A 14576-nucleotide genomic window follows, 5' to 3' on the forward strand; every position below is an offset into this window, starting at 1 on the left:
CGTCACTAACAAATACATCTTGATACAGGTTACACGGGGCAGTCCATCTGTCCTGATTCATGTGGAAAGCCTCCAGCAGGGGCAGTTGGGTGGTTCCACATTTTCAGCTGCTACATTGGTGCCCACATCCTTTCTGGTCTGGGATGCTATTCCATCCGGTGGGTTCCAATGAAGAATTCTGAGGCCTGAAGGTGTGTGTGGTTCTCCAGTGAGGGAAAGGTCATGCAGGGGCCACTGGGGGGCAAGCCCAGACCCAGCCCTCAACCAGATAGTGCAGCATTCATGCTGTGGGGGTCCCTGGTAGACTCAGGCCCTCTCCAGCTTTTCTGGGAGGGGCAAGTAGCCGCCCTCGGCTGTGTGCCTCCAAGGGTCCTGTGGGCTCAACTTTGTGGGGCCAGGCAGTGGTGGAGGGTCCACCCTGATCCTGCGAGTGCGTGTCAGGGCATATGGATGCTGTCCGAAACCACAGGCCCCTCATGGAGGGCTTCAGCAGCTCTGTGCAAGGCTCCGAGTTCGGTCACAAATGCTAACTCCACCAGGCCCTCTCCATGTCCTTATCAGAGTGAGGTGGTGAGAAGCTGCCATGAGGGTTTGAGGGAGTGCCTTCAACAGGAAGTGGTGCTTTGTCCCTGGACCCTGGGCTACTGGAGCAGAGGACAGGAGGGATGAGGTGAAGTGGAGCCAAGAGGATGGCGCCACCCTGCTCCAGCACCCAACAGCTGAGAGTTACAGGAACAGGCATCCAGATGGCCACAGGGTACTGCAGGGGTGGGAGGGAAGCAACGTGGTGCCCAGCTGGAGAGACTGCCGGCTGGACATCAGAGTCATTGCTCAGGAGAGCTAGAGGGGCATGAGGCCTTAGTGGTGCAGCTCGCTGGGCCCTGACCCATCTACCCTGTGGCCAGCGGTCTCAGCTGGATTGGGAGATGAGCTTGCCAAGGAGCAGGAAGAGAGCAACATTCTTTCACAGGCATTTTAGAGCAGAGCGCTTCACTCAGCACCAGAGGAGAAGCGGAAGGGGGAGCCAGCTCCAAATCTCCCCTAAAAGGAAGAAAGGAGTGAGAACACCTTTTCTTGCTTACCAGGCTTACCCTCCATGGACAGGCCTTAGTACCTGCTGTCCCCTCTGCCTGCAACACTGCCCTTACATGCCACATGGCCACACTTGCCTTCTTGGCTCAAGAAACATTAGCCACTTTTTATATCAGGATGGGCGAGACTATGGTGCTGAAACTGACAGCCCCTGATTCAGTCAGCTCAGGCAGCTCTAACAATTACTACAGAATGGGCAATTTAAAAAATAGAGATTTATATCACATGGTCTTGGAGGTGAGAACTAAGTGCTGGCTGATTTGTTTTCTGTTGAGGGCTCTCTTAGTGGCTTGCAGGTGGCCCCCTTCTTGCTATGTCCTCACGTAGCCTTGGAGTGTGTCCAGAGAGAGGGAGAGAGTACTTTCTGATGTCTCTTCTTAGAACACTCATCCTATGGGGTCAGAACCACACCGTTCAGACCCTGTTTTACCCTAAGTACCTCCTTAAAGGCCCACCTGTGATACATAGCCACAGTGGGAATTAGGGCTTCAGTATATGGATTGAAGGGAAAAAACACTCAGTTCATAACAACCCCCTAAGTCTCAGGGGCTCAAACAACATCACTTACTCCTTGCTCAGATTGTGTGTCCACTTCAATCAGCAGGGGCTGTGCTCAGTGGAGTTGTAGGGCCCTCACCTCGTGGAGCACCCCTTTCCGACTTTCACCTCCACAATCTGCAGGAACGAGAAGGGATGGTGGAGCCTCTTTCACCAGCAGTGGAGGGGACACGCCCCACTTCTGTGTAGGACACGTCGACCAGACTGACCTCGGGCCAGCAGGGTGACTCTCCTGGGTGTGCAGAAGGAGAGGGAAGAGGTACAGCAAGAGTCCCACCAGGGCTACCGTGTCATCCTGCATCAGCTCTTTAACATTTGGTGCCAAGATCCATGGTTTTCAGTTGCTGTGACAGGTACTTTATCAGAGAAACACCAGCCAGCCCTAAATACTGGAGCAGTACCATTCTTGTCACCAGAAGAAGCTCTGAAGAATCAGACTATGATGACCCAAGGGAGACTTCATTCCCCAGCAGTTGGGGCACAGCAGTTGGGGAAAAAACAAAACTGTGCCTCATGTTGATTCTTCAACAATTTGGTTAGCTGTGTGTCACATTTATGCACTGCTGGGTAGTGAGTCATCCCCAAACTTGGTGGCTGTAGACCGCAGCCGCTGACTTGTCATCTGTCCTAGCGCTGTGGGTTCTTGCTGGCGTGCCTCCCCCACTGCTGCAGGTAGCAGAGTCCAGGGCTGAGATCTCCTGAAGGTGATCACTCACAGTTTAGTTGACACTAGTTGTCGGGGACCTCAGCTGGGACTCTGGGAGGAAACACCACACATGGCCTGAGTATTCTTTAGGGGTGGGGGCTGGGATTCAAGGGTAGATGTCCCAGAAGTGGGAAGTGGGGGCTGTTGGTTTCCTACGGCCTGGGCCCAGACTATTGCCAGGCAGTCCTGAGGCAGGAGGTAGATGCGCTCCAGGATAGGTATTTATAACTGGCCTCCTATTCACACCTCCTGGGGTGAGAATAAGATGAGTTCCAGGTAGAATATTCATAACCAGCCCCCTGTTTACATTTGCTAAAGCAAGAGACAAATGGGCTCCAGGACAACATATTTATGACTGGGTTCCTGCCTATATTTTGAGATTTATACCTCAGTATAAAAACCAGCACAGGAATAGAGTAAATAACCAGACACTGGGCATTTTTATGGCAGGGACAGTGGGACTAAACCCTCTTGAAAGATGAGGACATCATGTATTTCCCATCCTTGGGGCAAAGGAGACATTTCACATGCAGAAAGGCTCCTTGGGGTCAAAAGGAGGGGCATCACCCCATAATATGTGATGCTAATATGTGGATCACATAGACCGCTGGGCTGGAACCCATCTTGGAAAAAAAGTTGCACATACATCTTGGGGAGGGTCCTAGGATTGGTCAGGTGTGGAAAAAGAAACCAGATAATTGGTAAACAAAACGCTGGAAGAACTGTCCTATATAAATGACTTAACCACCTCTTTTCTGTGCTCCTCCTCACTAGGGGGAATGCCCACACACTTTCTCTCACTTGCTTCTATTTTAACTAAACAGTATCTCTACATGCTCTCCCACTTGTTGTTGTGCTATGTCTCTAAATAAACTTTTTATCTGCATTTACAATTCTTGCTTCAGTGGGAAATGCAGTTTTCACTGGGGGCAAAGATCCAGGGAAAAATAGCTTCTAGCCTCTAGCCCTAGCTGGTCTGCTGGCTAGGATTCCTGGTTTTCATCCAGACTCAGTTCAGTTGAGTTCAATCGCTCAGTCGTGTCCGACTCTTTGTGACCCCATGAACAGCAGCACACCAGGCCTCCCTGTCCATCACCACCTTCCGGAGTCCACCCAAACCCATGTCCATTGTGTCGGTTGGATGCCATCCAACCATCCCATCCTCTGTCATTCCCTTCTCCTCCTGCCCTCAATCTTTCCCAGCATCAGGGTCTTTTCCAATGAGTCAGCTCTCCGCATCAGATCCCAAAGTATTGGAGTTTCAGCTTCAACATCAGTTTCCAGTGGACACCCAGGACTGATCTCCTTTAGGATGGACTGGTTGGATCTCCTTGCAGTCCAAGGGACTCTCAAGAGTCTTCTCCAACACCACAGTTCAAAAGCATCAATTCTTTGGTGCTCAGCTTTCTTTACAGTCCAACTCTCACATCCATACATGACCATTGGAAAAAACCATAGCCTTGACTAGACAGACCTTACTACTTGGAAGGAAAGTTATGACCAACCTAGACAGCATATTAAAAAGCAGAGACATTACTTTGCCAACAAAGGTCCGTCTAGTCAAGGCTATGGTTTTTCCAGTGGTCATCCAGACTACCCAGGTTCAATTCCTGGGCATGGAACTCAGATCTCACTTCGAGCCACCGTTCACTGCTACATGGCCAAGATCATCCTGACATTTAGATATGCTCACACTTCTTGAACTCAGTGCGCCAAGGAACTGTCCCTTCTACCTCTCTCCATCCCCTTCCCCAGGCCAAAAACCCTGGCCCCACTTTCTCTCAGACCCCATATCCAATCCTACAGCAGTCCTTTTGCTTCAACCTCAAATTTTGACTGGAACATACCCCATCTCCCTACCTCCACACCCACTACCCTGGCTCCAGCCTCCTCCCCTCTCACCTGGACCATCACAGTAGCACCCTCCTGGTCACCGCTTGGTCTCCCTTCCTCCATTCAAGCCCCATCGCCCGCCCCCAGGGTCAGTTCCCATAACCGGAGGGTTACTTTGCTTTTTAAATTTTTAATTGTGGTAAACGCTACATCACATAAAATTCACTGTCTAAACCATTTCTAAGTGTAAAGTTCAGTAGCATTAAGCACATTCACGTTGTGCTGCTGTCAACACCATCCATACCCAGAACTCTTTGTCTTCCCAAGCAGAAACTCTGTCCCTGTTAAACACTGACTCCCCCTTCACCTCCTTCAACCTCTGGCACCCACAATTCTCCTCTATGTCTTTATGAATTTGACTACTCTCAGTTCAGTTCAGTTCAGTCACTCAGTCGTGTCCGACTCTTTGCGAACCCATGAACCGTAGCACGCCAGGCCTCCCTGTCCATCACCACCTCCCAGGGTCCACCCAAACCCATGTCCATTGTGTCGGTGATGCCATCCAACTTCTCATCCTCTGTCATCCCCTTCTCCTCCTGCCCTCAATCTTTCCCAGCATCAGGGTCTTTTCCAATGAGTCAACTCTCCATATCAGGTCCCAAAGTATTGGAGTTTCAGCTTCAACATCAGTCCCTCCAGTGCACACCCAGGACTGATTTCCTTTAGGATGGACTGGTTGGATCTCCTTGCAGTCCAAGGGACTCTCAAGAGTCTTCTCCAACACCACAGTTCAAAAGCATCAATTCTTCAGTGCTCAGCTTTCTTTACAGTCCAACTCTCACATCCATACATGACTATTGGAAAAACCATAGTCTTGACTAGACGGACCTTTGTTGGCAAAGTAATGTCTCTGCTTTAGAGACGCCACATAAGTTTAATCACACATTATTTGTCCTTTTGTGACTAGCTTATTTTGAAGTAGGAGGTAGATGGGTCTCCGGGCTGAGCAGCTGGAGTTTGTCAAATGGAACAAATTAGAGCTTTGTTTGCCCTAGAAACTCTAGTGAAAGTGTTAGTAGCCCAGTCATGACTGACTGTTTGCAACCCCATGGACTGTAGCCTGCCAAGCTCCTTGGTCTATGGAATTCTCCAGGCAAGAATACACGGAGTGGGTTGCTTTCCCTTCTCCAGAAGACAAAGTTAATGGCAAGAGCTGGGCTCTGCTAAAAGATAAGATGACCACATAAGGTCAAGGAAACCTCCCTGAATGAATGTGCACATGGAAGGTCCTTGGGAGTTAAAAGAAAAGGGGCATTATCCCACAGTAGGTGTTGTCAAACGTTCCTTTAGCCTTTGCGCTAGAATCCATCTTGGCAAAAAGATGTGCGTGCATAACAGGGAGGGTTCTAAGAAAGGTCAGATATGGTAAAAGAGGTGAAATAATTGGCCAGAGGAGAACAAAGACTAGGAAGGACTGTCCTATATATTGATTTAACCATCTCTAACAACAGCCTTTGATTGTGTGGATCACAACAAACTGTGGAGAATTCTTCAAAAGATAAGAATACCAGACCACCTTACCTGCCTCCTGAGAAACCTGTATGCAGGTCAAGAGGCAACAGTTAGAACCAGACATGGAACAATGGGCTGGTTCAGAATTGGGAAAGGAGTACATCAAGGCTGTATATTGTCACCCTGGCTTATTTAACTTCTATGCAGAGTACATCATGTGAAATGCTGGGCTGGATGAATCACAAGCTGGAATCAAGATTGGTGGGAGAAATATCAACAATCTCAGATACGCAGATGATATCACCCTAATGGCAGAAAGTGAGGAGGAACTAAAGAACTTCTTGATGAAGGTGAAAGAAGAGAAGTGAGAAAGCTGGCTTGAAACTCAACATTCAAAAAACTAAGATCATGGCATCTGGTCCTATCACTTCATGGCAAATAAATGGGGGGGGGGGGCGGAATGAAAACAGTAGCAGATTTTATTTTCTTGGGCTCCAAAATTACTGTGGATGGTGACTGCAGTCATGAAATTAAAAGATGCTTGCTCCCTGGAAGAAAAGCTATGACAAACCTAGACAGCATATTAAAAAGCAGAAATATCACTTTGCTGACAAAGGTCTGTATTGGTGGTTTAGTTGCTAAATCATGTCCAACTCTTGCAACCCCATGGACTGTAGCCCATCAGACTCCTCTGTCCATGGGATTTTCCAGGCAAGAATATTGGAGTGGGTTACTGTTTTCTTCTCCAGGGGATCTTCCCTATCTAGGGATTGAACTCAGGTCTCCTGCACTGCAGGCAGATTCTTTATCCACTGAGCTACCAAAGCTATAGTTTTTCTAGTAGTCCTGTTAGAGTTGGACCATAAACAAGGCTGAATGCTGAAGAATCGATGCTTTTGAACTGTGGTGCTGGAGAAGTCTCTTGAGAGTCCCTAGGACAGCAAGGAGAGCAAACCAGTCAATCTGAAAGGAAATCAACCCGGAATATTCATTGTAAGGACTGATGCTGAAGCTCCAAAACTTTGGCCACCTTATGGGATGAGCTGACTCATTGGAAAAGACACTGATGCTGGGAAAGATTGAAGGCAGGAGGAGGGGACAACAGAGGATGAGATGGTTGGGTGGCATCACTGACTCAGTGGACATGAGTTTGAACAAATTCTGGGAGATAGTGAAGGACAGGGAAGCCTGGAGTGCTGCAGTCCATGGGATCTCCAAGAGTTGGATATTACTTAGTGACTCAACAACAACAGTTACAATGTTGGTCCCCCTGGCAACCAACCTCCATCCTTCAGTGACCTAGGGGCTTTCCAGAAGTTACCTAAATATAACAATATAAAATATAAAAATATAATAAAAAGGTTTCTGTTACTGAAACCAAGTAGGACCCTGTGGGGCTTGCTTACAAGAAAATGGGCTTCGTTCAGCCTCCATGACCTTCCCTGCATTCCAAAGGGCAGATTCAAAGAATTGCTAATCAGGGAAGGGAAGGATTGTGGAGACAAAGGAGGACCAGTCAAAAACCAATGATCTTGGTTCCCCCTCAATGGATATACACAATATGTTTGAGCTGCTTTGCAGATACTGAAACCCCCACCAAGTGGGAGACGTTAACTCTATACTACCCAAAAGCACATAGACTTGTGGTTAAACCAGTTAGCATCAGAAGGTTAATAATGCTGACTTCCAGTTGCGTCACTACCAACCAATCAGAAGAATGTCCATGAACTGATCCTGCCCTCCTCTTTGAACCATTACTGTAAGACTCTCTGTCCCCTCCAGGTTGAGGCACAGTTTTGAGGGCATTAGCTTGCTGTGGCCCCTTTTGCCTGGCAAAGTAATAAAGCTCTTCTTTTCTACTTCACCCAAAACTCTGTTTCTGATATTCAATTCAGTACCAGGATACAGAGGCTGAATTTTGGCTACCTAACCACTTGGGAAATTTCAAAGGTTTTTAGAAAATCTGTGCAGGGAATCAGGATGAAAATCAAATATATATATTTCTCATTATAAATTGTAATATCACTCTTAGCATAATGTCTTTAAGGTTCATCTATGTTGTAGCATGTGTCAGAATCTCCTCCTTTTTAAGGCTGGATAGTACTCCCATCTTAGGTATATGCCATATTTGCTACTTGGGTTGCTTCCACCTTTTGGCTACAGTAAATAATGCTGCTTTGAACAGCGTTCAAAGTGTGCAAATGTCTCTTTGAGACTCTTCTTTCAATACTTTTGTGTGTTGTTGTTAAGTCACTAAGTCCAGTCTGACTCTGCAACCCCATGAACTGCAGTGTGCCAGTCTTCCCTGTCCTTCACCATCTTCCAGAGTTTGCTCAAACTCACGCCTACTGAGTCAGTAGCCATCTCATCCTCTATCGCCCCCTTCTCCTCCTGCCTTCAATCTTTCCCATCATTGGGGTCTTTTCCAATGAGTTGGCTTTTGTGTGTGCAGGGGGTTATTTTTAAAACTTATAAATCAGAGCAGATCTCCATTCTCCCTGCCCTAGCTCATAACCCTCATACTGCCAGCTCTCAGCTACCTGGCCTGCCTGACCCTATGTGATCTGCCTGTCACCACCTGACCTTCCCCTTCTGCTCAAAACAATAATCATCACTTAGTATCTTTCACAGTTTCAGGTGAGGCTTGGCAGGGTGGCTCTGTCTCTGGATCTCTCTCTCTTTTTCTTTCTTTTTTTAAAAAAAATATTTATTTCACTGGGCCAGGTCTTAGTTGCAGCACATGGGGTCTTCCATCTTTGTTGTGACATTCAAACTTTTAGTAGTGGCATGTGGGATCTAGTTCCCTGACCAGGGATCAAACCTGGGCCCCCAGCATTGGGAGCATGGAGTCAAGACATTGAACCACCAGGGAAGTCCTTGTGGGTCTCTCTTGAGGCTGCAGTCAGATGTTAGCCAGGCCTTCACCTGAAGTCTTCACCTGAAGACTTCACCTGAAGTCTTAACTGGAGCCAGGGACTTCTTCATGGTGAGGCAGGAGATAGAAGGGCTCCAGGTTAGACATTTACAACTGGCCTCCTGTTTGCATTTCATGGGGCTTGACGAGGTGGTCTTCAGGCTGGATACATAAAACTGTTAGCATTTCCTGAGACAAGAGATAGGTGGGCTCCAGTTAAGACATTAACAATCAGCCTCCTGTTGCCCCTCCGAAGTGGAAGTAACAATATAAACAAGGTAAATAGCCAGTCTTTGTTTCTTGTAAACCCTTTAAGGTAATAGTCATAGCAAGGACAAAGAGGGGCAAAATCCTGTTTGAGATCTCTGCTCCCCCTTTTTGGGACAAGGGAGACACTACCCATGCACAGAAAGGCTCCTTGGGGGTCAAAAGTCAGGGGATAAGGCCAGGCCATAATGAGTCTTGCTCCTTCCAGAAGCCAGATCCATCTTGGCTTAGAGGTGTGTGTTCACCCAGGGAGGGTTCCAGCGTAGGTCAGGTAATTGACCTGAAGGAAGGTAAAAACCTGGAAGAACTGACCTATATAAATGACATCTGCCTCTTTACTGTGCTCCTCCTCACTAGGGAGGGGACCCACACCCTTTCTCTCTGGGTGTGCATCTCTGCCTTGCTTCTACCTTAACTAAACAGTTTCTTTGTGTGCTCTCCCACTTGTTTTGTGTCTCAAATAATTAACTTTGTACCTATACTTACAGTTTTTGCCTCTGTGATAAAAGTATTTTTTTTCACCCGGTTCAAAGATCCAAGGAAAAATAGCTTCTAACTTCTAGCCCTTGCTGGTCTGATGGCTAGAATTCCTGATTTTCATTCAGACTGCTGCTGCTACTGCTAAGTTGCTTCAGTCGTGTCCGACTCTGTGTGACCCCATAGATGGAAGCCCACGAGGCTCCCCTGTCCCTGGGATTCTCCAGGCAAGAACACTGGAGTGGGTTGCCATTTCCTTCAGACTACCTCAGTTCAATTCCCAGGCAGGGAATTAAGATCTTGCTTCACACCACCACTCACTGCTGCCTTGCTGAGATCAATGGCAAGCTGATGCTGGCTGTTGTCTGGGGGTCCAACTCCTCAGCACACTCCTCAGCACTGCTTGCTCATCCTCATGACATGGCAGTTGTCTCCCCCAGAGAGAGTGATCCAAGACAGAAAGGCAGAAACCACAATCCCCTTTATGATCCAAGCCCCAGAAGTCATCATCACTTCTGCCGTGTTTCACCAGTCAAAAAGATTGGCCTGATTTGCTGTGGAGGAGACTGCACAGGAATGTGACCCGGGATGGTGCAAGCAGCTCTTTCGCCCCGTGTGTTTCCATTTGTTCTTCCCTGTTTTCCTCAGACCTTAACCATAAGCATGAGATCGCTAGACAACATTTAAGCTAGTTCCTGATGTTTGCTTTACTGGATGTACACAATGTTTTGCCTAACCTGTTGATTCCTTTCCTTAATTAAAAGGAGTAAGAGTGAAGCATTAATACTTAAAGAATGACTGACTTTACCTTATCTTGCCCTTGGTACATTTGCAGGCAGACCACGGCCAAGAGAACATCCAATTGCAGGGGGACCATGTGAGCAAGACAGCGTCCAAATGAAGATCGGAAATCAGCAGATCTGCACTCAATGGAAAAATGACAAAGAATCTGATTTCCTACATTAATGATTAACTGAGATCGTTTCCCCTTTTTCCCTTTAAAGATAGTCACGGCTGAGCAGAATCTGTGGACTTGGTCTCAGACAAGAGTTCCCTTTCTCCCCAGATTGTCAGTTTTTCTGAATAAAATACCTTTCCTTTGTACTGACTCTTGGTCCTCAATTATTGACTTTTGAGCAGTAAGCAGGTGATCCTGAGTTCAGTAGCAATATGAGGGGCCAATTTGGAGGCTGGCAGGCTCCCAAAGGCAGCCTCTGTCTAGTCTCTTGCTCTTCACAACACTCAGCACCTGCACTCAGATGTGTTTTGTTGCTATTGGTGGAAGTTCCACGTAAGCAGGGCTCCTCTGCTCTCCCAGAAATAGTATACCTCTTTTTGGGGCTTATCACAGGTGTTTAGGAGACATTTATCAAATAAATTAATGAGTAAATGAATGAATTGTGACCTTTGGCCATATGTGAATGTGGAGGAAAATGTCCTTGCTCCTCCGCAGTGGTCAGGCCCTTCATCACCCACCGTACTCCTTCACACAGTCAGCTCTAGCCAGGCAGGCTGCCCCTCGGTCCATGGGCACACTTCATTCCTCTTGCCTCAACCTGTGCTTGACTCTTTTTTCAACTCATCTTTTTAGGCTCTAAGTGCATTTACAGAGCACCTGCTGTATGTCTGGCACTGTGACCAAGGTAGATGTGGCCCTGTCCTTGGGAACTGACATTCTAGTTGGGAGATGGGTAGCAGAAAGTGCTTGGGGGGCAGAATGGGGAGCCTATGGTGGTGCCCTGCGGTGAAGCATTCCATGACCTGGCCCACAAGTCTGATCAGGAACTTGAATTTGTGCCAGTTGTATGTGTGGAACACAATGTTATTATGAATGAAATTGAGCAGCTCCTTAGGTGTTTCCTGTTTCTCTAATGATAGGAGTATTGATCTCTAGGGTTGATTTCTAGGAGTCCTTTATTAATTAGGGAGATGAGCCTTCTGTGAGACAAGTGGCCGATATCTCCCCATTTCTAGTCTGTTTTTTGACTTTGTAGACATGTTGGAGGGAAGGGCAGCCCTGAGGAGATCAGGTGAGTGGCAAGTGCAGACACCATGTGGGGTGAACTCTCCCTGCCTGATTTAAACTTGTATTTACTTACTGATCAGATAAAGCATACCAGGATTACAAAATTCTAAGACAGCAGAAGTCAGAAGTGAAAGCCATGGGGGTTGGGAGTGAGGGGCAGGGCCAGTGCATCCTGGACATTTAGGGACAGCTGGGGAGCAATGTCAGTTTGCACCAGTAAGTCCACACAGGGTGATCTGTTTCCATCTGCATATAAGACCCCCCAGTGTTCAGCAGATGGAGGAAGGTCCCCAGGAGTCCTGCCCTCCCATCTTGGATGGCCCAACCTCCTACCCAAGTGCTCACTCTTCAAGTGTTTCTGCATTCTCTTTATTACTCTGACAGTTCACACTACACGCAGCTGTAATTTGTCATTATTCCATATTATACTGTTCTTTATCAATTTACCTTTTTAGGAGAGGGTCATCAGAGGTTCTACTATATATCACAGTAACATCTAGCAAAACTTACATATTAAGCAATGGAAGTTAACATTGGTTGAATGCCTTAACAATGACCAAATCTGGTTTTTTCCCATGGAAAAACTGTCTTGTTTATTTGATTAAACAAAAATTAAAATAAGCTCCAAGTGCTCACTTTTGACTTGCAACATGCACATCTCAGTGGGGGCAATGGGCAAGGAGGGAGACACTGCACCTGACCCCCGACTGGGCAGGGGAGTGCCCAGGGTCCACCCTTTGAGTGTCCACCTGCCACTCACAGGGTGGAGATCTGCTGCCCTTGCTTGCCTGTAGCACACATCCCAAGGGGCACAGGATCCATCTGCCAGGGAGTGGAGGCCCCGTAGCAAATCCGGCACTTGGGAGACCCTGTCCTTGTTGTACAGGGGCAAGGTCCAGAAATCTGCTGCTCTTGATCTCGGAGGGAAAGCAGTGAGCAGTCCTGAAGAGAGATCTTAGTTCCTTGTCCAGGGATTGAACCTGGCTAACCTGGGTGAAAACCAGGAACCCCAGCAGTTTGACCACCAGGGGCTAGAGACTAGAAGCAAAGTGGCCCTGGTTCTTTCCCCTGTTTGAAAGCAAGCATGTTTCAAGGAGGCAAAAACTAAAAAATACATACAAAGTATATTATTAGAGAGGCAGTACAATGTATGGGAGAGCACACAGGTAAACAGTTTAAGTCAGAAGCAGGGCAGAGATACACGAAGCCAGAGAGAAAAGGTATGAATGTCCTTTCGGTGAGTCAGAGACTAGGCAGAGAGAGAGGGCATGGGTATCCTGAAGGCGGAAGAGTGCAGTAAAGAGGGGATGTAAGTCACTTACACAGAACAGTCCTTCTGGGTCTCTGTGCATGTATGCTCAGTCGCTTCAGTCATGTCCAACTCTGCAATCTCATGGACTGTAGCCCGCCAGGCTCCTCTGTCCATGAGATTCTACAGGCAAGAATGCTGGAGTGGGTTGCCATCTCCTTCTTCAAGGGATCTTCCCGACCCAGGGACTGAACCCATGTCTTTTATGTCTCCTGCATTGGCAGGTGAGTTCTTTACAACTAGCACGACCTGGGAATGTTAATCACTTATATAGGACAATCCTGCTGCTGCTGCTGCTGCTGCTAAGTCGCTTCAGTCGTGTCCGACTCTGTGTGACCCCATAGACGGCAGCCCACCAGGCTCCCCCGTCCTACCTTTGGCCAATTATCTTGTTCCTTTCTTTACACCTAACTGGGACTTGGATCCTCCCCAAGATGCTTGTGCAACTTTTTTCTAAACTGGATCCCACTGCAGAGGTTTATGGGTGCATGTCCACACTTATACTGGGGTGGAGCCCCTCCCTTTTCAACTGCCAAGAACCCTTTCTGCACATGTGCAGAAAAGTCTTCCTTGACCTCAGGCGAGGGTGCCTTATCTCTCTACTTCGACAGAGCTCAGCTTTCACCACTAGTTTTATCCTTGGAATGTCTGAGTGAGAACAAAGCTTGAATTTTACTTCACTTGACAAGTACCAGGTGTCCAGCCCAGAGGTCCATCTATCTCCTACCTCATTCTGAGCCTCAGTTTCTGCATCTGTCCCCCTTCCCCACTGTGTCCCCCGTCCATCTAGACTCCAGGCTTATGGCACTGACATTACTTCTGAAACTGAGCAGCGTCCTGTGAGGCTCCTGGGTCCACAGGGAGCCTTTTGGTCCGCCATTTCTTTTTTTTTTTTTTTAATTGGAGGCTAATCACTTTACAATATTGTATTGGTTCTGCCATACATCAAGACAAATCTGCCACGGGTGTACATGTGTTCCCAATCCTGAACCCCCCTCCCACCAGAGTGAAGTAACCCAGAAAGAAAAACACCAATACAGTATACTAATGCATATATATGGAATTTAGAAAGATGGTAACGATAACCCTGTATGCGAGACAGCAAAAGAGACACAGATGTATAGAACAGTCTTTTGGACTCTGCGGGGGTCGGGGGTGGGGTGGCGATGATTTGGGAGAATGGTCTGCCATTTCTTGTAGGCAAGACTCCAGCTTCTATGAGTTCCAAAGGGCAGATCTGAACAGTTGCTAATCAGGGAGGAGCACTTGAGACAAGATTAAAGGGACCAGAGAAGCTCATCATGATTAGGAGGCCAGACCACCTGAGAGCCTGCCCACATTATAATCTTGTCAGCAACTTAACCCTTTGAAACTTTGCAGAAGAAAGAATGCATGACTGTTACTACCTTGATCCTACTACAATCATGTATCTCTGCCTGACTATAAGAGCTCTCCCCATCCCCCAGGGAGGGCGGCACAGTTCTTGAGGCACTAGCCTACTGTGTTCCCTCTTTGCAAAGAAATAAAGCCACTCTTTCTCCTCCATAACTCCGTCTCCGTATTTCTGTTCAGCATGGGTACACAGGGAGTCAAGATTTTTACATCACTCTTAGAAAGGAACTGAGAGAAGTAAACGCTAGGAGCCATTGACTTTTGAAAAACCACAGGACTAACCTGGTGGTCGAATCTGCCTGCCAATGTAGGGGACATGGGTTCCATCCCTGGTCCAAGAAGATTCCACATGCCAAGGGGCAACTAAGTCCATGCTCCACAACTATTGAGCCTGTGCTCTAGAGCCCAAGAGCTGCAAATTCTGAGCCCGCGTGCCACAACCACGGAAGCCTGCAAGCCCTAGAACCAGTGCTCTGGCATAAAAGAAGCC

Source organism: Bos javanicus, chromosome 8 (genome assembly GCF_032452875.1).
Source record: "Bos javanicus breed banteng chromosome 8, ARS-OSU_banteng_1.0, whole genome shotgun sequence".
In the NCBI taxonomy this organism is placed as follows: Eukaryota; Metazoa; Chordata; class Mammalia; order Artiodactyla; family Bovidae; genus Bos; species Bos javanicus.